General features: G+C 41.9%; 1 protein-coding gene across 2 annotated transcripts in view; it reads right to left on the bottom strand.

Annotated features, from left to right (window-relative positions):
• LOC134478811 (disks large homolog 5-like) overlaps positions 1–24,502 on the bottom strand; it is a 272,163-nt gene that overhangs the window by 101,687 nt on the left and 145,974 nt on the right. The gene's annotated exons all lie outside the window — the stretch shown is intronic.

Below are 24,502 nucleotides of genomic sequence, written 5' to 3' on the forward strand. Positions count from 1 at the left end.
CTATGCCTGCTCAATGTGGTAGGCTGCTAGGCATCCATACTGGGCTCTGGTGCCTCCACTGCTCATTGTGCATTCAGGATCATCCTCCAGCATCTCTCAGTTTCAATTCCAAACAGATCTTTCACTTACTATCAATGATGATTATATAGATTTTGAACATCTGATAAAATACAGAAGAGACTAGCCTCCTTCTTCAGGCCAACTTGGCATAATGAATTCTTTTGATAGAAAGCAAGATAATTTGTAGGGAGCGGCTAAAGATGGCGCCGACATCCGGTGGTCATTTGTGGTAAACTCCTACAGCGCATGTTTTGGCATACCACCAGCACCTACAAGGCCAGGGTGATATTCATGCTAAATAGGTATTTCATACTCCACCAATCCCCAGTGGACAAATTTACAGCCATAGTCTATTTTGTATATAAGGCAAGTGCCTTTGTTCCTTGGGGTCCCCATATTAACAATTAGGTGTTCCTGCAATAAAGGCTGTTGAGAAGAATCCAATGGTGTTGTGTCTTCCTTGCTGGTCAAGGTGGGTGCTTCAACTGGTGGCCCGTAGGGGAACCCCAAGTCTTATCTCGTGTGGATCTCAGAACTTTTCAGCCTCAGGACGGTGAAGTCAGAAAGCTCCCAGGTAAGGGACCAGCCAGTTCTCTGGAGGTAAGCAGAGACTGTAATAGTCCTGGACACAAGTCTGTAAGGCTCCCGGGTAATAGGGACTATACAATTTCCCTAATGGGACAATAAAGTTCTCTGCAGTAAACAGAGACGGTGAGTGCCTTGGTTTAGAGGAAAAAAGGGTTTGTGGAGCACGGCAATGTTATCTTTCTCATTTGATCCTCTGTGGGTTGGACTAGCACTTTTGCCGTTTACTTTTTTTTGTGTTGTGGTGTGGCTACTGTTTGAATTTCCATCGTCTGGGGTTTGCGGGGAAGAGCCAACTAGTGATGGGCCACAGGATAGTGTGTAAATAAACACGCCAGTCTGCCCTGCTCATAAATCGAGTTAATCAATCGTAAAAGATCATAAGCATGGGAAACTCACACTCCACCCTGCTCCTGTCAGCTCTTCAGGAGCTTCTTGGTCAGCGTAAGCTTAAAATCGAAAGGAAAATCCTGCTGAGTTTTCTTGATGAGTGTGATCGTTGTGCTCCATGGTTTATAGTGTCATGGTCTCTTACTTTACGGGCATGGGACAAGTTAGGAAGAGATCTGGATAGGGAAATAACAGAGGGCAAGCTTAAACCAGGGAGAAAGCTGCTCTGGCGAATGGTCCGTGCCTGCCTAGAAGATAAACGATGTGAGGAAGCTGTTAGAACAGGTCAGAGAATCCTTACAGAGCAACAAGAAAGCATGTCAGAGGGAGAAAAGCTCTCGAAGGGAGAAAAGAAAAGAAAGGGAGATAAAAGAAACAGAGAGAAGGCAAAGATGAAAAAAGGGGATAATCAGGACCAAGAAACAAATAAGATATTTAAAGGCATTGACTTTGGGAATGTCTAGTGACTCAGAGATTAGTGATAATGACTTGGCAGACCTTGAGGAAGAAGCTGCTCGGTATGAGAAAGAGAGATATTATCCAGATTGGCCACATGCCAACGCTATGTGGCAGCAAGTCAAAGAAGTAGATAAGAAAGCAGTTATATCAACAGCACCCCTGCACCTCCATATAACCCTCAACATAAGCACATGGTAAAGCCTACAGGAGGTACTTCTTTTTGCCCGGAGGTATGGAAAGAGATAGGATTGAGTTTTCCAGTTTTTCTGGATGCAAACGGGCAGCAATATCATGAACCTGTTGACTTTAAGACAATAAAGCAATTAGCAAAGTCAGTCAAAACTTATGGAGTCAACACAGCTTTTGCTATCGCTCAGATTGAGGCTCTTGGCAGATACTGTCTTACCCCTGGAGATTGGGGGAGTTTAGCTACAGCTTGCCTCTCTCCAGGTCAATACTTGAATTGGAAATCTTACCTGTATGAATATGCTAACATTCAAGCTGCCATTAATCAGGCTTCAGGAGCAGATCCTCAGAGACACTGGGACGCTGACATGCTATTGGGAATAGGCAGATTTGCTCTGGACCAGATTGGTTATCCAGATCAAGTCTAGAGTCAGATTAATGAAATAGCCATTAAAGCCTGGAAAGCATTGCCCAATAGAAGTGCAGTCTCTGGGAACCTTACCAAGGTTCTGCAAGGATCCACAGAGCCTTTTTCAGACTTTGTAGCCCACATGGTAGAGTCCGCTACCAAGGTCTTTGGAGACCCTGATACAGCTATGCCTTTTTTTTTATTAACTTGAGTATTTCTTATATACATTTCAAGTGTTATTCCCTTTCCCGGTTTCCGGGCAAACATCCCCCTCCCCCCTCCCCTTCCTTATGGGTGTTCCCCTCCCAACCCTCCCCCCATTGCCGCCCTCCCCCCATAGTCTAGTTCACTGGGGGTTCAGTCTTAGCAGGACCCAGGGCTTCCCCTTCCACTGGTGCTCTTACTAGGATATTCATTGCTACCTATGGGGTCAGAGTCCAGGGTCAGTCCATATATAGTCTTTAGGTAGTGGCTTAGTCCCTGGAAGCTCTGGTTGCTTGACATTGTTGTACATATGGGGTCTCGAGCCCCTTCAAGCTCTTCCAGTTCTTTCTCTGATTCCTTCAACGGGGGACCTATTCTCAGCTCAGTGGTTTGCTGCTGGCATTTGCCTCTGTATTTGCTGTATTCTGGCTGTGTCTCTCAGGAGCGATCTACATCCGGCTCCTGTCGGTCTGCACTTCTTTGCTTCATCCATCTTGTCTAATTGGGTGGCTGTATATGTATGGGCCATATGTGGGGCAGGCTCTGAATGGGTGTTCCTTCAGTCTCTGTTTTAATCTTTGCCTCTCCCTTCCCTGCCAAGGGTATTCTTTTTCCTCATTTAAAGAAGGAGTGAAGCATTCACATTTTGATCATCCGTCTTCAGTTTCGTTTGTTCTAGGGATCTAGGGTAATTCATGCATTAGGGCTAATAGCCACTTATCAATGAGTGCATACCATGTATGTCTTTCTGTGATTGGTTAGCTCACTCAGGATGATATTTTCCAGTTCCAACCATTTGCCTACGAATTTCATAAACTCGTTTTTGATAGCTGAGTAATATTCCATTGTGTAGATGTACCACATTTTCTGTATCCATTCCTCTGTTGAAGGGCATCTGGGTTCTTTCGAGTTTCGAGTTTGATCTTCTCATTGAGTCCTGGATTTCCTGTATGTTTTGGACCAGTAGCTTTTTCCGCTTTACATTATCTTTGACAGTTGAGTCAATGATTTCTATGGAATCTTCTGCTCCTGAGATTCTCTCTGCCATCTCTTGTATTCTGTTGGTGAAGCTTGTATCTACAGCTCCTTGTCTCTTCTTTTGGTTTTCTATATCCAGGGTTGTTTCCATGTGTTCTTTCTTGATTGCTTCTATTTCCATTTTTAATTCCTTCAACTGTTTGATTGTGTTATCCTGGAATTCTTTCAGGGATTTTTGTGTCTCCTCTCTATGGGCTTCTACTTGTTTATTTATGTTTTCCTGGAATTCTTTCAGGCATTTTTGCGATTCCTCTCTGTAGGCTTCTACTTGTTCTCTAAGGGAGTTCTTCACGTCTTTCTTGAAGTCCTCCAGCATCATGATCAAAAATGATTTTGAAACTAGATCTTGCTTTTCTGGTGTGTTTGGATATTCCATGTTTGTTTGATGGGAGAATTGGGCTCTGATGGTGCCATGTAGTCTTGGTTTCTGTTGCTTGGGTTCCTGCGCTTGCCTCTCGCCATCAGATTATCTCTAGTGTTACTTTGTTCTGCTATTTCTGACAGTGGCTAGACTGTCCTATAAGCCTGTGTGTCAGGAGTGCTGTAGACCTGTTTTCCTCTCTCTCAGTCAGTTATGGGGACAGAGTGTTCTGCTTTCGGGCGTGTAGTTTTTCCTCTCTACAGGTCTTCAGCTGTTCCTGTGGGCCTGTGTCTTGAGTTCACCAGGCAGGTTTCTTGCAGCAGAAAATTTGGTCTTACCTGTGGTCCCGAGGCTCAGGTTCGCTCGTGGGGTGCTGCCCACGGGCTCTCTGCAGCGGCAGCAACCAGGAAGACCTGTGCCGCCCCTTCCGGGAGCTTCAGTGCACCAGGGTTCCAGATGGTCTTTGGCTTTTTCCTCTGGCGTCCGAGATGTGTGTGCAGAGAGCAGTCTCTTCTGGTTTCCCAGGCTTGTCTGCCTCTCTGAAGGTTTAGCTCTCCCTCCCACGGGATTTGGGTGCAGAGAACTGTTTATCTGGTCTGTTTCTGCTATGCCTCTTATTAAGCAGCTAGTGTATGAACAACGTACAAAAGAATGTAGGACTGCTATAACACCATATAAACATAAAGGTTTAGAGATGTGGATGAAAGTCTGCAGGGAAATAGGAGGGCCATTGACTAATGTTGGCCTAGCGGCAGCAATGATACAATTAAGAAAGAAGGTTACTGCAGATACCTCCTTCAAATGTGGCCGTAAAGGGCACTATGGATGACAGTGCCCTGAAAGAAGTGGGGAACGGGGTAGTAACAGACCTCCACAACCTAGATTGTGCCCCCGCTGTAGGAAGGGAAACCACTGGGCAAATGAATGTCGATCTGTGAAAGACTTGGATGGTCGCCCTCTAGCGACAGGATATGGTGGTACACGGCCAAAAAACAGACAATGGGGCGCACGTCCCCGGGGCCCTCAAATATATGGGGCTCTACAGAAAGACAGGCAAGGACAGGACAAACAGAGGCCTTGGCCTTCTCTTCACCACCCGAAGGACCGAGGAGAGCCACTAAAGGCTCCACAGACTGGACCTCCACTCCACCACCAGACTCGTACTGACCCCCCAAATGGGAGTACAGCCTATAGATATAGATTTTAGAGTACCCCTCTCTAAAGACACAGTTGGGCTGTTGTTGGGACGCTCCTCTTCTGCCCCGAAAGGTTTGCAAATTGTACCTGGAGTAGTTGACCCTGATTATTTAGGCACAGTAAAAGTCCTGGCAGCCTCTCCCCAGGGAATTACTGCTATTTCCCCTGGAGACAGAATTGCTCAGCTGCTGCTTCTGCCTAGCTTACATAGGCACTTTCCTGCAGAAAATAGGATTAGAGGAGACGGGGCTTGGGATCTACAGGTTCCCGATTTGCCTTTATCTCGTTAGAACTAGGTGATCGTCCCATGTTAACATTGACTGTGGATGGACGGTCATTCCTTGGTTTGTTAGACACTGGAGTAGATCGTAGTATCATCTCTGTTCATGACTGGCCACCTAGATGGCCCATGCCAACATCATCGCAGGCCCTACGTGGTCTGGGGTACGAGATGGCTCCCTTAATAAGCTCCAAAGAATTGACATGGGAGGATGAAGAAGGTAGATCTGGAATGATTACTCCCTATATTATGGACATTCCTGTGTCTCTGTGGGTCAGAGATGTCTTAATAAATTTAGATATGAGACTGACTAATGAGTATTCCCCACAGGCCAAGGATATGATGATAAAAATGGACTACATGCCCAGAAAAGATTTAGGAAAATATTTACAAGGACAAGTTGACTCAGTGCTGCTGAATTCTAAAAGAGACAGGACGGGTCTGGGTTTTTCCTACGGGCCATTGAGAGAGGCATACCCATTACATGGAAAACAGAAGAGCCTGTGTGGATTCCTCAATGGCCTTTATCCTCTGAAAAATTAACTGCTGCTGCTGAATTAGTGTCTGAACAGCTGCAATTGGTACATATACAGTCATCCACATCACCCTGGAATACACCTATATTTGTTATTAAGAAAAAAATCAGGAAAATTGCGATTATTACATGATTTAAGAGCTATCAATTCACCTAAACATAGTAAAAGCCATATACAGCAAACCAGTTGCTAACATTAAACTAAATGGAGAGAAACTTGAAGCAATCCTACTAAAATCAGGGACTAGACAAGGCTGCCCACTCTCTCCCTACTTATTCAATATAGTTCTTGAAATTCTAGCCAGAGCAATCAGACAACAAAAGGAGGTCAAGGGGATACAGATTGGAAAAGAAAAAGTAAAAATATCACTATTTTCACATGATATGATAGTATATTTGAGTGATCCCAAAAGTTCAACCAGAGAACTACTAAAGCTGATAAACAAGTTCAGCAAAGTGGCTGGGTATAAAATTAACTCACATAAATCAGTAGCCTTCCTCTACATGAAAGAGAAACAAGCTGAGAAAGAAATTAGGGAAACGACACCCTTCATAATAGACCCAAATAATATAAAGTACCTCGGTGTGACGTTAACAAAGCAAGTAACCCAGACCCGGTGAGAGAGAGACCCAACCGCCTGGTCAGGTGGGCACTCCTGAGGCTGCAGAGCGGAAGAGACCACCAACACTGCTCACCCCTGCCCACATCCCTGGCCCAAGAGGAAACTGTATAAGGCCTCTGGGCTCCCGTGGGGGAGGGCCCAGGAGCGGCAGGACACCTGCCTGAGACACCGCCGGAACCTGAAAGTAACAGACCGGATAAACAGTTATCTGCACCAAAATCCCGTGGGAGGGAGAGCTAAACCTTCAGAGAGGCAGACAAGCCTGGGAAACCAGAAGAGACTGCTCCCTGCAGACACATCTCGGACGCCAGAGGAAAAAGCCAAAGACCATCTGGAACCCTGGTGCACTGAAGCTCCCGGAAGGGGCGGCACAGGTCTTCCTGGTTGCTGCCGCTGCAGAGAGCCCCTGGGCAGCACCCCATGAGCGAACCTGAGCCTCGGGACCACAGGTAAGACCAAATTTTCTGCTGCAAGAAACCTGCCTGGTGAACTCAAGACACAGGCCCACAGGAACAGCTGAAGACCTGTAGAGAGGAAAAACTACACGCCTGAAAGCAGAACACTCTGTCCCCATAACTGACTGAAAGAGAGGAAAACAGGTCTACAGCACTCCTGACACACAGGCTTATAGGACAGTCTAGCCACTGTCAGAAATAGCAGAACAAAGTAACACTAGAGATAATCTGATGGCGAGAGGCAAGCGCAGGAACCCAAGCAACAGAAACCAAGACTACATGCCATCATCGGAGCCCAATTCTCCCACCAAAACAAACATGGAATATCCAAACTCACCAGAAAAGCAAGATCTAGTTTCAAAATCATTTTTGATCATGATGCTGGAGGACTTCAAGAAAGACATGAACACACTTAGGGAAACACAGGAAAACATTAATAAACAAGTAGAAGCCCACAGAGAGGAATCGCAAAAATGCCTGAAAGAATTCCAGGAAAACATAAATAAACAAGTAGAAGCCCATAGAGAGGAGACACAAAAATCCCTGAAAGAATTCCAGGATAACACAATCAAACAGTTGAAGGAATTAAAAATGGAAATAGAAGCAATCAAGAAAGAACACATGGAAACAACCCTGGATATAGAAAACCAAAAGAAGAGACAAGGAGCTGTAGATACAAGCTTCACCAACAGAATACAAGAGATGGCAGAGAGAATCTCAGGAGCAGAAGATTCCATAGAAATCATTGACTCAACTGTCAAAGATAATGTAAAGCAGAAAAAGCTACTGGTCCAAAACATACAGGAAATACAGGACTCAATGAGAAGATCAAACCTAAGGATAATACGTATAGAAGAGAGTGAAGACTCCCAGCTCAAAGGACCAGTAAATATCTTCAACAAAATCATAGAAGAAAACTTCCCTAACCTAAAAAAAGAGATACCCATAGACATACAAGAAGCCTACAGAACTCCAAATAGATTGGACCAGAAAAGAAACACCTCCCATCACATAATTGTCAAAACACCAAACACACAAAATAAAGAAAGAATATTAAAAGCAGTAAGGGAAAAAGGTCAAGTAACATATAAAGGGAGACCTATCAGAATCACACCAGACTTCTCGCCAGGAACTATGAAGGCCAGAAGATCCTGGACTGATGTTATACAGACCCTAAGAGAACACAAATGCCAGCCCAGCTTACTGTATCCAGCAAAACTCTCAATTAACATTGATGGAGAAACCAAGATATTCCATGACAAAACCAAATTTACACAATATCTTTCTACAAATCCAGCACTACAAAGGATAATAAATGGTAAAGCCCAACATAAGGAGGCAAGCTATACCCTACAAGAAGCAAGAAACTAATCGTCTTGGCAACAAAACAAAGAGAATGAAAGCACACAAACATAACCTCACATCCAAATATGAATATAACGGGAAGCAATAATCACTATTCCTTAATATCTCTCAATATCAATGGCCTCAACTCCCCAATAAAAAGACATAGATTAACAAACTGGATACGCAACGAGGACCCTGCATTCTGCTGCCTACAGGAAACACACCTCAGAGACAAAGACAGACACTACCTCAGAGTGAAAGGCTGGAAAACAACTTTCCAAGCAAATGGTCAGAAGAAGCAAGCTGGAGTAGCCATTCTAATATCAAATAAAATCAATTTCCAACTAAAAGTCATCAAAAAAGATAAGGAAGGACACTTCATATTCATCAAAGGAAAATCCACCAAGATGAAGTCTCAATCCTAAATATCTATGCCCCAAATACAAGGGCACCTACATATGTAAAAGAAACCTTACTAAAGCTCAAAACACACATTGCACCTCACACAATAATAGTGGGAGATTTCAACACCCCACTCTCATCAATGGACAGATCATGGAAACAGAAATTAAACAGTGATGTCGACAGACTAAGAGAAGTCATGAGCCAAATGGACTTAACGGATATTTATAGAACATTCTATCCTAAAGCAAAAGGATATACCTTCTTCTCAGCTCCTCATGGTACTTTCTCCAAAATAGACCATATAATTGGTCAAAAAACGGGCCTCAACAGGTACAGAAAGATAGAAATAATCCCATGCGTGCTATCGGACCACCACGGCCTAAAACTGGTCTTCAATAACAATAAGGGAAGAATGCCCACATATACGTGGAAATTGAACAATGCTCTACTCAATGATAACCTGGTCAAGGAAGAAATAAAGAAAGAAATTAAAAACTTTTTAGAATTTAATGAAAATGAAGATACAACATACTCAAACTTATGGGACACAATGAAAGCTGTGCTAAGAGGAAAACTCATAGCGCTGAGTGCCTGCAGAAAGAAACAGGAAAGAGCATATGTCAGCAGCTTGACAGCACACCTAAAAGCTTTAGAACAAAAAGAAGCAAATACACCCAGGAGGAGTAGAAGGCAGGAAATAATCAAACTCAGAGCTGAAATCAACCAAGTAGAAACAAAAAGGACCATAGAAAGAATCAACAGAACCAAAAGTTGGTTCTTTCAGAAAATCAACAAGATAGATAAACCCTTAGCCAGACTAACGAGAGGACACAGAGAGTGCGTCCAAATTAACAAAATTAGAAATGAAAAGGGAGACATAACTACAGATTCAGAGGAAATTCAAAAAATCATCAGATCTTACTATAAAAACCTATATTCAACAAAATTTGAAAATCTTCAGGAAATGGACAATTTCCTAGACAGATACCAGGTATCGAAGTTAAATCAGGAACAGATAAACCAGTTAAACAACCCCATAACTCCTAAGGAAATAGAAGCAGTCATTAAAGGTCTCCCAACCAAAAAGAGCCCAGGTCCAGACGGGTTTAGTGCAGAATTCTATCAAACCTTCATAGAAGACCTCATACCAATATTATCCAAACTATTCCACAAAATTGAAACAGATGGAGCCCTACCGAATTCCTTCTACGAAGCCACAATTACTCTTATACCTAAACCACACAAAGACACAACAAAGAAAGAGAACTTCAGACCAATTTCCCTTATGAATATCGATGCAAAAATACTCAATAAAATTCTGGCAAACCGAATTCAAGAGCACATCAAAACAATCATCCACCATGATCAAGTAGGCTTCATCCCAGGCATGCAGGGATGGTTTAATATATGGAAAACCATCAACGTGATCCATTATATAAACAAACTGAAAGAACAGAACCACATAATCATTTCATTAGATGCTGAGAAAGCATTTGACAAAATTCAACACCCCTTCATGATAAAAGTCCTGGAAAGAATAGGAATTCAAGGCCCATACCTAAACATAGTAAAAGCCATATACAGCAAACCAGTTGCTAACATTAAACTAAATGGAGAGAAACTTGAAGCAATCCCACTAAAATCAGGGACTAGACAAGGCTGCCCACTCTTTCCCTACTTATTCAATATAGTTCTTGAAGTTCTAGCCAGAGCAATCAGACAACAAAAGGAGATCAAAGGGATACAGATCGGAAAAGAAGAGGTCAAAATATCACTATTTGCAGATGACATGATAGTATATTTAAGTGATCCCAAAAGTTCCACCAGAGAACTACTAAAGCTGATAAACAACTTCAGCAAAGTGGCTGGGTATAAAATTAACTCAAATAAATCAGTTGCCTTCCTCTATACAAAAGAGAAACAAGCCGAGAAAGAAATTAGGGAAACGACACCCTTCATAATAGACCCAAATAATATAAAGTACCTCGGTGTGACTTTAACCAAGCAAGTAAAAGATCTGTACAATAAGAACTTCAAGACACTGAGGAAAGAAATTGAAGAAGACCTCAGAAGATGGAAAGATCTCCCATGCTCATGGATTGGCAGGATTAATATAGTAAAAATGGCCATTTTACCAAAGGCAATCTACAGATTCAATGCAATCCCCATCAAAATACCAATCCAATTCTTCAAAGAGTTAGACAGAACAATATGCAAATTCATCTGGAATAACAAAAAACCCAGGATAGCTAAAGCTATCCTCAACAATAAAAGGACTTCAGGGGGAATCACTATCCCTGAACTCAAGCAGTATTACAGAGCAATAGTGATAAAAACTGCATGGTATTGGTACAGGGACAGACAGATAGACCAATGGAATAGAATTGAAGACGCAGAAATGAACCCACACACCTATGGTCACTTGATTTTTGACAAAGGAGCCAAAACCATCCAATGGAAAAAAGATAGCATTTTCAGCAAATGGTGCTGGTTCAACTGGAGGGCAACATGTAGAAGAATGCAGATCGATCCATGCTTATCACCCTGTACAAAGCTTAAGTCCAAGTGGATCAAGGACCTCCACATCAAACCAAATACACTCAAACTAATAGAAGAAAAACTAGGGAAGCATCTGGAACACATGGGCACTGGAAAAAATTTCCTGAACAAAACACCAATAGCTTATGCTCTAAGATCAAGAATCGACAAATGGGATCTCATAAAACTGCAAAGCCTCTGTAAGGCAAAGGACACTGTGGTTAGGACAAAACGGCAACCAACAGATTGGGAAAAGATCTTTACCAATCCTACAACAGATAGAGGCCTTATATCCAAAATATACAAAGAACTCAAGAAGTTAGACCGCAGGGAAACAAATAGCCCTATTAAAAAATGGGGTTCAGAGCTAAACAAAGAATTCACAGCTGAGGAATGCCGAATGGCTGAGAAACACCTAAAGAAATGTTCGACATCTTTAGTCATAAGGGAAATGCAAATCAAAACAACCATGAGATTTCACCTCACACCAGTGAGAATGGCTAAGATCAAAAACTCAGGTGACAGCAGATGCTGGCGAGGATGCGGAAAAAGAGGAACACTCCTCCATTGTTGGTGGGATTGCAGACTGGTAAAACCATTCGGGAAATCAGTCTGGAGGTTCCTCAGAAAATTGAACATTGAACTGCGTGAGGATCCAGCTATACCTCTCTTGGGCATATACCCAAATGATGCCCCAACATATAAAAAAGACACGTGCTCCACTATGTTCATCGCAGCCTTATTTATAATAGCCAGAAGCTGGAAAGAACCCAGATGCCCTTCAACAGAGGAATAGATACAGAAAATGTGGTACATCTACACAATGGAATACTACTTAGCTATCAAAAACAATGACTTTATGAAATTCGTAGGCAAATGGTCGGAACTGGAAAATATCATCCTGAGTGAGGTAACCCAATCACAGAAAAACACACATGGTATGCACTCATTGATGAGTGGCTATTAGCCCAAATGCTTGAATTACCCTAGATGCCAAAACACATGAAACTCAAGACGGATGATCAAAATGTGAATGCTTCACTCCTTCTTTAAAAGGGGAACAAGAATACCCTTGGCAGGGAATAGAGAGGCAAAGATTAAAACAGACACAGAAGGAACACCTATTCAGAGCCTGCCCCACATGTGGCCCATTCATACACAGCCACCCAATTAGATAAGATGGATGAAGCAAAGAAGTGCATGCCAACAGGAGCCGGATGTAGATCGCTCCTGAGAGACACAGCCAGAATACAGCAAATATAGAGGCGAATGCCAACAGCAAACCACTGAACTGAGAATAGGACCCCGGTTGAAGGAATCAGAGAAAGAACTGGAAGAGCATGAAGGGGCTCGAGATCCCATATGTACAACCAACCAAAGCCAAGCAACCAAAGCCTCCAGGGACTAAGCCACTACCTAAAGGCTATACATGGACTGACCCTGGACTCTGACCTCATAGGTAGCAATGAATATCCTAGTAAAAGCACCAGTGGAAGGGGAAGCCCTGGGTCCTGCTAAGACTGAACCCCCAGTGAACTAGATTGTTGGGGGGAGGGGGGTAATGGGGGGAGGATGGGGAGGGGAACACCCATAAGGAAGTGGATGCCCCCATGTGGCTGTTTGCCCTGAAACCGGGAAAGGGAATAACACTCGAAATGTATATAAGAAATATTCAAGTTAATAAAAAAAAATAAAAGAAAAAAAAAGAAAAAAAAAAAAGAGCTATCAATTCTCAGATGCAAATAATGGGTCCCATACAGAGAGGTTTACCATTGCTCTCTGGTATTCCTGCTGGTTGGCCTATTATTATCATTGATATTAAAGATTGCTTTTTTTCCATCCCTCTTGCCCCACAAGATAGCGTGCTATTTGCATTTAATTTGCCTTCTATGAATAATGAAGAGCCTGATAAGCACTATCAGTGGGTGGTCTTGCCTCAAGGTATGGCTAATAGCCCTACTATGTGTCAGCTATATGTAGGACAAGCCTTACAGCCTGTACGTGACCAATTTCCAAAATTAAGAATAATATATTTTATGGCTGATATATTGCTTTCCACAAAAGATTGTGACACATTAAAAGTGGCCTATGTGGAAATGGTTAAAGTGCTTGAAGATAATCAATTGTTCATAGCATCTGAAAAGGTTCAGATGGGACAAATGGGGGAATATTTAGGAACAAAAGTTACTTCTAATAGTATTTCCCCTCAGAAAATTGAATTACAAAAAGTTCATTTAAAAACATTAAGTGAATTTCAGAAATTACTAAGAAGCCTAAATTGGATTCAACCTTATATTAATGTGCCCAATGTAGAGTTACAGCCACTCTATGAGATCCTGAAAGGGGATTCTCAGCTTACATCAACCCGTGCTTTAAACAAGGAAGCACGATTATCCTTAAGGAAAGTAGAGGAAAGATTGGAAAAGGCAATGCTAAGAAGGTATAAGGAAAAGGAGGATCTCTTTTTGTGTATACTGAGAACCTTTTCGTCAGCCTACAGGAGTGCTGTGGCAACAAGGACCGCTTCTGTGGATTTATCGTCATATTTCTCCAAATAAGAGCCTTGAATATTATCCTTCTGCTGTTGCACAGCTTGCTATGTTAGGTGTTAAATCTTGTAGTCAGCATTTTGGCATTTGGTATCATATGACACAGATGTCCTGTGTTTCCTCCCTTAGAGGCTATGTATTACTCCTTTGCAAGCTAACTTCTCTCAGTATTCTCAACAGAGCAAAGAAATCTCGAATTACCTGAAAGGAAACTGGTCCATGAAAGCGGAGCAATTATCGAGACAACTGCTGATGAAGATTGCTGTCCTTAACAACACAAGATTGGAACCTATCACGTTTGGAGATTTCACTTCATGGATTACCAATGCTTTCTCCTTTTTTAAAGAATGGGCTGGCATGTTTGCCTGGGGGGCCATTCTCCTCTTGGGATGTGGAGTATGTCTATGGCTTTTTTGCCGTTTACAATGAGAGCATGCCAGACAAAAACCGATTGTTTACCAAGCTATGGTTGCCATTGAAAGAGGTGCGTCTCCCAACATATGGCTGGCCTCTTTGAAAAATTAAGAGTTCGCCCTAGATCGTATTTTGTCACTGTCATGTGAAGCCATTGTATCCAGAGACGGGCAACTTTCCTCGGGCTTGGACCAACCTAAGGCAGGAGCCCTGTGGTGATTGGGTTAATCCAAGGACGGGTAAGGCCAAGCTGTCGAGAGGAATGACCTAAGACAGGAGCAATGACAATATTGACGTGACACCCTGATCTAGACCAGTCATAGACAGAGGTGGCTACACCCCGTTTGAACATACGGGCTGGTCAAATGCTCCTCTGCGCAACACACACATATAGCCCAGAACAGTGTGTTACAGCATACGTTCATTTACTGCCATTAGGGTGCAGTCCTAACTGCAAGAGTGGCTCGCCATGGCCGAGCTGGGCACTCTGTGAGGCATGTTTGACCTCTCTCAGACCACTACCTCCACCTAATGGGTTCATTTTTAAAAAAACAAAAAAGAGGGAGATGTAGGGAGCGGCTAAAGATGGCGCCGACATCCGGTGGTCATTTGTGGTAAACACCTACAGCACATGTGTTGGCATACCACCAGCACCTACAAGGCCAGGGTGATATTCATGCTAAATAGGTATTTCATACTCCACCAATCCCCAGTGGACAAATTTACAGCCATAGTCTATTTTGTATATAAGGCAAGTGCCTTTATTCCTTGGGGTCCCCGTATTAACAATTAGGTGTTCCTGCAATAAAGGCTGTTGAGAAGAATCCGACGGTGTTGCGTCTTCCTTGCTGGCCAAGGTGGGCGCTACAATAATTATCTTAATATATGCAGTTTAGGGAGGACCTCAAGAGGATCCGTAGTGAATGCACACTGCAGCTGTGAACACATGTTTCTTTTGCAGAGCAGGTCTGTGCAAGCCCAGAACTTAGGTGGGACAGTTCATGTTGCCACTTTTCCATGGCAAATCTGTGATTGTATTGAGAAAGTATGTTTCCACGTGACTCATTTCCAATTTATGGAATTAAACTGACTGAGAGTGGAGGTGACTTGGAGAGATAAAGTGCAGAAGAATAATCCAGTATGTCTACAAACAGATGCTGTCTCATCAGGAATTTTCAATGCTCAGCAGCTAGAGAAGCAAGGGAGAGGCATTGGTTACTCTCAAGCTTAGGTCCTCTAGTCATTATAAGGTGACCATGACACAAAAAGTGTCATAGGTATCACAATAGAAGCTAGTAACTAGATTTAACCAACATATCACATTAATGCTGTATTTGCCCTTTTTTTTTTTTTTTTTGCCCTTTTAGGACCTGGAAGAGGCTTGGGGTTTTCTAATCCTACTCATAATTTATTATCCTTCCCAACACGATGTGCTTTTTCTGTTAATGATAACAGTGCCATACAATACCTTGGATTTTTTTTTTTTTAGCTTTTTTTCCCCATCTTTATTGAATTGCGTATTTCTTTCTTTTTTCTTTAGTAATTTGAGTATTTCTTATTTACATTTCGATTGTTATTCCCCTTCTCTGTTTCCGGGCCAAGGTCCCCCAACCCCTCCCCCTCCTGTTCTATATGGGCTTCCCCTCCCCATCCTCCCCCCATTACAACCCTCCCCCCAAACAATCATGTTCACTGTAGGTTCAGTTTTGTCAGGACCAAGGGTTTCCCCTTCCACTGGTGCTCTTACTAGGCTATTCATTGCTACCTATGAGGTTGGACCCCAGGGTCAGTCCAAGTATAAACTTTGGGTAGAGGCTTAGTCCCTGGAAACTCTGGTTGGTTGGCATTGTTGTTCATATGGGGTCTCAAGCCCCTTCAAGCTCTTCCAGTCTTCTCTCTGATTCCTTCAATGGGGGTCTTGTTCTCAGTTCAGTGGTTTGCTGCTGGCATTCGCCTAGGTATTCACTGTATTCTGGTTGTGTATCCTAAAGAGATCTACATCCGGTTCCTGTCAGCCTGCAATTTTTTGCTTCATCCATCTTATCAAGTTTGGTGACTGTATACATATGGGGCCACATGTGGGGCAGGCTTTGAATGGGTGTTCCTTCTGCCTCTTTTCTGAACTATGCCTCCCTATTCCCTGGAAACGGTATTCTTGTTCCCCTTTTAAAGAAGGAGTGAAGCATTCACATTTTGGTCGTCCTTCTTGAGTTTCACACGTTCTGTTCATCTAGGGTAATTCAAGCATTTGGGCTAATAGCCACTTATCAATGAGTACATACCATGTGTGTTTTTCTGTGATTGGTTTATCTCACTCAGGATGCTATTTTCCAGTTCCATCCATTTGCCTATGAATTTCATAAAGTCATAATTTTTGATAGCTGAGTAATACTCCATTGTGTAGACATACTACATTTTCTGTATCCATTCCTCTGTTGAAGGGCATCTGGGTTCTTTCCAGATTCTGGCGATTATAAATCAGGCTGCTATTAACGTAGTGGAGCATGTGTCTTTGTTACATGTTGGGGCATCTTTTGGGTATATGCCCAAGAGATTTATAGCTGGGTCCTCACGCAGTTCAATGTCCAATTTTCTGAGGAACCTCCAGGCTGATTTGCAGAATGGTTGTACCAGTCTGCAATCCCACCAACAATGGAGGAGTGTTCCTCTTTCTCCACATCCTCACCAGCATTTGCTGTCACCTGAGTTTTTGATCTTAGCCATTCTAACTGGTGTAAGGTGAAATCTAAGGGTTGTTTTGATTTGCATTTCCCTATCACTAAAGATGTTGAACATTTCTTTAGGTGCTTTTCAGTCATTAGGCATTCCTCAGCTGAATTCTTTGTTTACCTCTGAATCCCATTTTTAATAGGGTTATTTGTCTCACTACAGTCTAACTTCTTGAATTCTTTGTATATATTGGATATAAGGCTTCTATCTGTTGAATAATTGGCAAAGATCTTTTCCCAATCTGTTGGTTGCCATTTTGTCCTAACCACAGCGTCCTTTGCCTTACAAAAGCTTTGCAGTTTTATGAGACACCATTTGTCGATTCTTGATCTTAGAGCATAAGCCATTGGTGTTTTGTTCAGGAAATTTTCTCCAGTGCCCATGTGTTCGAGATGCTTCCCCACTTTTTCTTCTATTAGTCTGAGTGTATCTGGTTTGATGTGGAGGTCCTTGATCCACTTGGACTTAAGCTTTGTACAGGGTGGTAAGTATGGATCGATCTGCATTCTTCTACATGTTGACCTCCTATTGAACCAGCACCATTTGCTGAAAATGCTATCTTTTCTCAATTGGATGGTTTAGGCTCCTTTGTCAAAAATCAAATGACCATAGGCTTGTGGATTCATTTCTGTTCTTCAATTCTATTCCATTGATCTATCTGCCTGTTTCTGTACCAATACCATACAGTTTTTATCACAATTGCTCTGCAATACTGCTTGAGTTCAGGGATAGTGATTCCCCCAGAAGTCCTTTTATTGTTGAGGATAGTTTTAGCTATCCTGGGTTTTTGTTATTCCAGATGAATTTGCAAATCTAACTCTTTGAAGAATTGGATTGGTATTTTGATGGGGATTGCATTGAATCTGTAGATCGCTTTTGGTAAAATGGCCATTTTTACTATATTAATCCTGCCAATCCATGAACATGGGAGACCTTTCCATCTTCTGAAGTCTTCTTCAATTTCTTTCTTCAGAGGCTAAAGTTCTTATTGTACAGATATTTTACTTGCTTGGATAAAGTCACACCGAGGTATTTTATATTATTTGGGACTGTTATGAAGGGTGTCGTTTCCCTAATTTCTTTCTCAGCTTGTTTCTCTTTTGTGTAGAAGAAGGCTACTAATTTGTTTGAGTTAATTGTATTCCAAGCCACTTTGCTGAAGTTGTTTACCAGCTTTAGTAGTTCTCTGGTGGAACTTTTGGGATCACTTAAATAAACTATCATATCATCTGCAAATAGTGATATTTTGACTTCTTCTTTTCCAATCTGTATCCCCGTGATCTCCTTTTGTACTCTGATTGCTCTGGCTACAACTTCAAGAACTATATTGAATAAGTAGGGAGAGAGTGTGTAGCCTTGTCTAGTCCCTGATTTTAGTGGTATTGCTTCAAGTTTAGAGCCCAGGTCCAGACGGTTTCAGGGTAGAATTATATCAGACCTTCATAGAAGACCTCATACCAATACTATACAAACTATTCCACAAAATTGAAACAGATGGAGCGCTATAGAATTCCTTCTATGAAGCCATAGGTACCTAAACCACACAAAGACCCAAAAAAGAAAGAGAACTTCAGACGAATTTCCCTTATGAATATCAATGCAACAATACGCAATGAAATTCTGGAAAACTGAATCCAAGAGCACATCAAAACAATCATCCACCATGATCAAGGAGGCTTCATCCCAGGCATGCAGGGATGGTTTAATATACGGAAAACCATCAAAGTAATCCATTATATAAACAAACTGAAAAAACAAAACCACATGATCATATCATTAGATGCTGAGAAAGCATTTAACAAAATTCAAAACCCCTTCATGAAAAAAGTCCTGGAAAAATAGGAATTCAAGGCCCATACCTAAACATAGTAAAAGCCATATACAGCAAACCAGTAGCTAACATTAAACTAAATGGAGAGAAACTTGAAGCAATCCCACTAAAATCAGGGACTGGACGAGTCTTCCCACGCTCTCCCTACTTAATCAATATAGTTCTTGAAGTTCTAGCCAAAGCCATCAGACAACAAAAGGAGATCAAGGGGATACAGATTAGAAAAGAAGTCAAAATATCACTATTTGCAGAGGATATTTTCTACTGACATGTGTGACATGAGACGAAACAGTCCCTGTCATCCCTCACCTGAATAAACTTCCTTAGAGGACAGTGTAGTTGGAGGCTCCTTCTCTCCTCTCCAAGATAGAGAAACATTTCCAGTCTTCAGACAAGTCTGTCAGCCATTGTCCAATGACTGTCTTGAGATGTCCACATTGTCAGCTGAGTGTCTTCATCCAGCCTGCCCTGTAATTGTTGTAGATGATTAATAGGGTTCCAGGCCTAAGATCTAATTCAGTGCTACACTATTTGCCAAACACACTCAGAGCCCTAGCTGCCACCCTAATCCTGTGTGCTCTAGAGAAGGAAATAAAGAACAACATTGTCTATCAAGTTTCTCCTCCAATAAAAGAAGAATCTGCATTGGGTCTTTTAAGTATCTCTAAGCCCCAGCTTCCCCACAGCTCCCTCCATCGATTCCACTATTGGTGCATTTTCAGTAACGCTCACTTTATTCTTGGTGTGCAAAGAATGTGCACCATGACAGTAAAGTGTGTGTGTGTGTGTGTGTGTGTGTGTTTGTGCGCACGCTCATCCATGAACTCACAATACACTTTTATCAAATGACCCAGAAGACCATAGGAAACCTGTCGATGTGCATGCAGAATTATGTTACTACTGTTTCATGGCACCTTGCAGGGAACACTGAAATAGTGGGCTGCTTTAATAGAGCCTAAAACCAAGCTATGCATGGTTTTCAGTGAGATTGTGATGTGCAACACCACAAAAGAGATCAGCAGAAGCTTCATTTATTCCATGCTGCTGTTACTAAGGTGAGGCAAAGCCTCATCCCATAGAGAGTCTGGTAGGATTTGATGGAAGGAAATAAACTCAGGGTTGAAATCAAGCCTTTAGAAACAAGGAGAAAAATACAAAGTCAAGGAAACCAAGAGCTTGTGTTTTTGTGTTTTTTCTTTTTCTTTCTTCCTTTTTTTTTTTTGAGAAGATCCACAAGAGTGACAACCCCTTCCTCAAACTAACAATGCACAAGAGAGACAATACATAAATTAAAAATCAGAAATGAAATGAGGGACATAACAATAGACACCGAGCAAATTCCAAAATCATTAGTTCTTTCTCACAAGGACTTTACGCCAGAAAACTGGAATATTTATTCGATATTGTTGATTTTCTAGACAGATAACAATTACCAAAGTTAAATCCAGATCTGGGAAGATATCTGAATAATACCGCTAAGAAAATAGATACACTCATTAAAGGTTGCATACATTATATGTTATATTGCTTTCTTTTTGCACGATTAAACCCCTTCGAGGACATTTAGCTATGTTATACAAAGTGTTACTTTTAAAACAAAAGAACAAAGAAAGAAATTGTGGAGTCATTGAGATACACTTCCCAGACAGGATCAAGGAAAGACGGCTGAGAGATGCAAGCAGGGGCTGGAATGCTGCCCTTGAGAAGAAAATGTTTTTCTCACTTTACCTCACACTATGTTGTGCAATGTCCTATTTTTGTGGAAGCGGCTCTCATGCTCTCTGCGTTATGACAAGTATATTGTGATACTAGGAAGAGGGGTGATTTGCTATACAGATATTTTAAGAAGAAGGCTTTCCTTAGTCTTATTTCTTTGCCTAGACTTTCCCCGGTTGTTCCTGGTATGATTGGAATAACGATCTTATTATATCTTGCCAAAAAGTAAAGTGAGGTAATACATATTCATGCCTATATAAGGATTAATAAACTTGCAGCTGAATGCAGTTGCATCTGCCTTTGCTCTGTATCCCCTGTGTCCTGGTTATTTGTGACCAGACCTGGGCCCCCAATGCACCAGATGTTGTCAAGCATCACCCTTCTCAGTGTCAGGTTTATTTTTTTTCTTTTTTTGTAATCTATGATGTGGAGGCGTATTACAGCAACAATATGAAATAGCAGGCTGGCACATATGAAAATTGCCTTGTTTAAGCTAGGTATGGGGACAAGTCTTTAAAACGAGCTGTTAAGATGGGAAACAAATAATGTGTTTGTTGTTGGAATTGAGTCACCTCAGCTGTGTTGCTCTGCCTGCTCAGTGTCCATTCATCCTCACTCTCTTTCTACAGAGGAACTCAAGGTTTGCCCCAGTCGCCTGTGAGCTGTGATATGGGCAGAGAAAGGCCAGGACACAGTGCTGGTTTGCCACTCCTCAGTTATGCTGAACTTTCCACTACTGTACTTGTATATACAACTACAGTGTGGTCAGTTACTGTAGATATTTCTCTCTATATATAATAGAAGGCAACAATGATTGACTACAGCCAATTCTATAAAAAACAAAACTCAGGAAACCTGGCCCTTAGCAGCAATGTATCAAGAAACATCTAGAATGGTGGGTCATGAATTCTGCCAAGCAATGAACTCAGATAGGTGGGGTTGGGAGAAAGATGTCTGGTCAAATAGCCCACTAGATTCACATTGTATCATCTTGATTTAATCTAAGAACAAAGAAGTGGAGTATCTCTGATGGCTTTCTTCTAACCCCTTGAAAGGATCACTGGGGTTTGTCCTCAATACTTCATTCTTCTTGCTGGGGCAACAACACTCAGGGAAGGTTCAGATCGTCATAGACACAGTATTATGCTAGATATACTGAGTAGATGATACTAAGCTGTTCAGATGGTGATACTCATTTGCATGCGTTCTTTTTTTTTTTTATTATCTTGAGTATTTCTTATTTACATTTCCAGTGTTATTCCCTTTCCCGGTTTCCGGGCCAACATCCCTCTAACCCCTCCCCTCCCCATCATTATGGGTGTTCCCATCCCCATCCTCCCCCCATTGCCACCCTCCCCCCAACAATCATGTTCACTGGAGGTTCAGTCTTAGCAGGACCCAGGGCTTCCCCTTACAGTGGTGCTTTTACTAGGATATTCATTGCTACCTATGAGGTCAGAGTCCAGGGTCAGTCCATGTATAGTCTTTAGGTAGTTGCTTAGTCCCTGGAAGCTCTGGTTGCTTGGCATTGTTGTTCATATGGGGTCTCGAGCCCCTTCAAGCTTTCCAGTTCTTTCTCTGATTACTTCAACGGGCGTCCTGTTCTCAGTTCTGTGGTTTGCTGCTGGCATTCGCCTCTGTATTTGCTGTATTCTGGCTGTGTCTCTCAGGAGAGATCTACATCCGGCTGCTGTCGGCCTGCACTACTTTGATTCATTCATCTTGTCTAATTGGGTGGCTGTATATGTATGGACCACATGTGGGGCAGGCTCTGAATGGGTGTTTCTTCAGTCTCTGTTTTAATCTTTGCCTCTCTATTCCCTGCCAAGGGTATTCTTGTTACCCTTTTTTTTTTGTTGTTCTTTTTTTTCGGAGTTGGGGATCGAACCCAGGGCCTTGCGCTTCCTCGGCAAGCGCTCTACTACTGAGCTAAATCCCCAACCCCTCTTGTTCCCCTTTTAAAGAAGGAGTGAAGCATTCATTTTGATCATCCGTCTTGAGTTTCATTTGTTCTAGGCATCTAGGGTAATTCAAGCATTTGGGCTAATAGCCACTTATCAATGAGTGCATACCATGTGTGTTTTTCTGTGATTGGGTTACCTCACTCAGGATGATATTTTCCAGTTCCTTCCATTTGCCTACGAATTTCATAAAGTCATTTTTGATAGTTGAGTAATATTCCATTGTGTAGATGTACCACATTTTCTGTATCCATTCCTCTGTTGAAGGGCATCTGGGTTCTTTCCAGCTTCTGGCTATTATAAATAAGGCTGCTATGAACATAGTGGAGCATGGCTTTTTTATATGTTGGGGCATCTTTTGGGTATATGCCCAAGAGAGGTATAGCTGGATCCTCACGCAGTTCAATGTCCAATTTTCTGAGGAACCTCCAGACTGATTTGCGGAATGGTTGTACCAGTCTGCAATCCCACCAACAATGGAGGAGTGTTCCTCTTTCTCCACATCCTCACCAGCATTTGCTGTCACCTGAATTTTTGATCTTAGCCATTCTCACTTTTGTGAGGTGAAATCTCAGGGTTGTTTTGATTTGCATTTCCCTTATGACTAAAGATGTTGAACATTTCTTTAGGTGTTTCTCAGCCATTCGGCATTCCTCAATGTGAATTATTTGTTTAGCTCTGAACCTCATTTTTTAATAGGGTTATTTGTCTCACTACAGTCTAACTTCTTGAGTTCTTTGTACATTTTGGATATAAGGCCTCTATCTGTTGTAGAATTGGTAAAGATCTTTTCCCAATCTGTTGGTTGCCGTTTTGTCCTAACCACAGTGTCCTTTGCCTTACAGAAGCTTTGCAGTTTTATGAGATCCCATTTGTTGAATCTTGATCTCAGAGCATAAGCCATTGGTGTTTTGTTCAGGAAATTTTTTCCAGCCTTTGCATTCATTCTTAATGTGCACCTAAGGAAAGAGAGATCAAGGTCCTTAGAACACAAAAATCATTTCCAGTTCTTTTCTACCATTCCAGAATGAAAGACTGGTCAGCAGAGAATGGTAAAACTTCAAGAATTGGTAGATGATGCTTTGAATGAAGGGTGGGTTTCAGTGCTGGTTTTAGACAGGGTCTCAATTTTCCCATGTTGTCCTCTTCCTTGCTCACCAGGTTCACTTTGAGCTCAGATAAACCTGCTTCCACTTTCCAAAGGATAGTCTTACAGGAGGGGCCTCCAAGGACTGTGAAGACATTCTTATCCATTGAGAACTGAGGTGTGTAACCCACAACTATAGCTTTATCCACTTTCTTCCAGGTCTACCAGCCATTTCAGATCATTGTTGTAATATTCCTGACAATCAAGGACACAGAAAAATAACTTGATACACAACAAGGACATGGCAATCATATCCTGTGTAGTTATGTATATACTGGATGAGGTTTTTTAAAATGACAATATTGCACAAAGCTTCATACAGGACCCATCAGATTAAGGGTCACTATGCATTGTCATATCTAAAATGTCCTAATGAGAACTGACCACTGGACCACTATTCCTGTAACTTCACATGAGAAGCTTGTGCTTTTTGTGTTTTTTCTTTTTCTTTTTTTCTTATTTATTTATTTATTTATTGCTTTATATGTTGTCAGGAAGATAGTTCAACTCATGGATCTGCCCCCAAACTCTGAGCTATGCATCTGATCAATCAGTATTAGTGTATGCATTCAATAAAATAACATGGTTTTTTTTTTACTACGATAGATGCTTTTGTGTTTTGTGGGGTGATCCATGAACCAGAAGTGAAGATGCTTGTTTCTTACTCTGTCCAACGAGTTATGTCTCTAGGTTCATCCTACTCCTTTGGATGCACCCTCCACATCTGCTGACTATTTTGTTCTTCAGATAGAATCACATGTTAGAGCTTAGAGAGGCCTGTAAGCAATCCTGCTTTGGTAACTTAAGTGCAAAGAGGAGAGCCCCACACTCAGCCTGAGGGTGCATTCACTGGTGGATCCAATATTTCAGTTTCCTCTGCCAACAGATCTCCACATTGTTGCCAGGACCATAATGATTGTAATTCTTTCTCCTAAGGAATCTGGTGGCAACTGTCAAATGTTAAGCACAAAGCTTCAGGTTGTACCCATAACACACAACCACATTGCAAACTACCCTGCAGGCTATTTCTGGGTGTCATTTCATGCTCCTGCACATCATGAGACAGGAGACCTCCTTGGCTA

This window comes from Rattus norvegicus, chromosome 19 (genome assembly GCF_036323735.1).
Source record: "Rattus norvegicus strain BN/NHsdMcwi chromosome 19, GRCr8, whole genome shotgun sequence".
NCBI classification, from domain to species: Eukaryota; Metazoa; Chordata; class Mammalia; order Rodentia; family Muridae; genus Rattus; species Rattus norvegicus.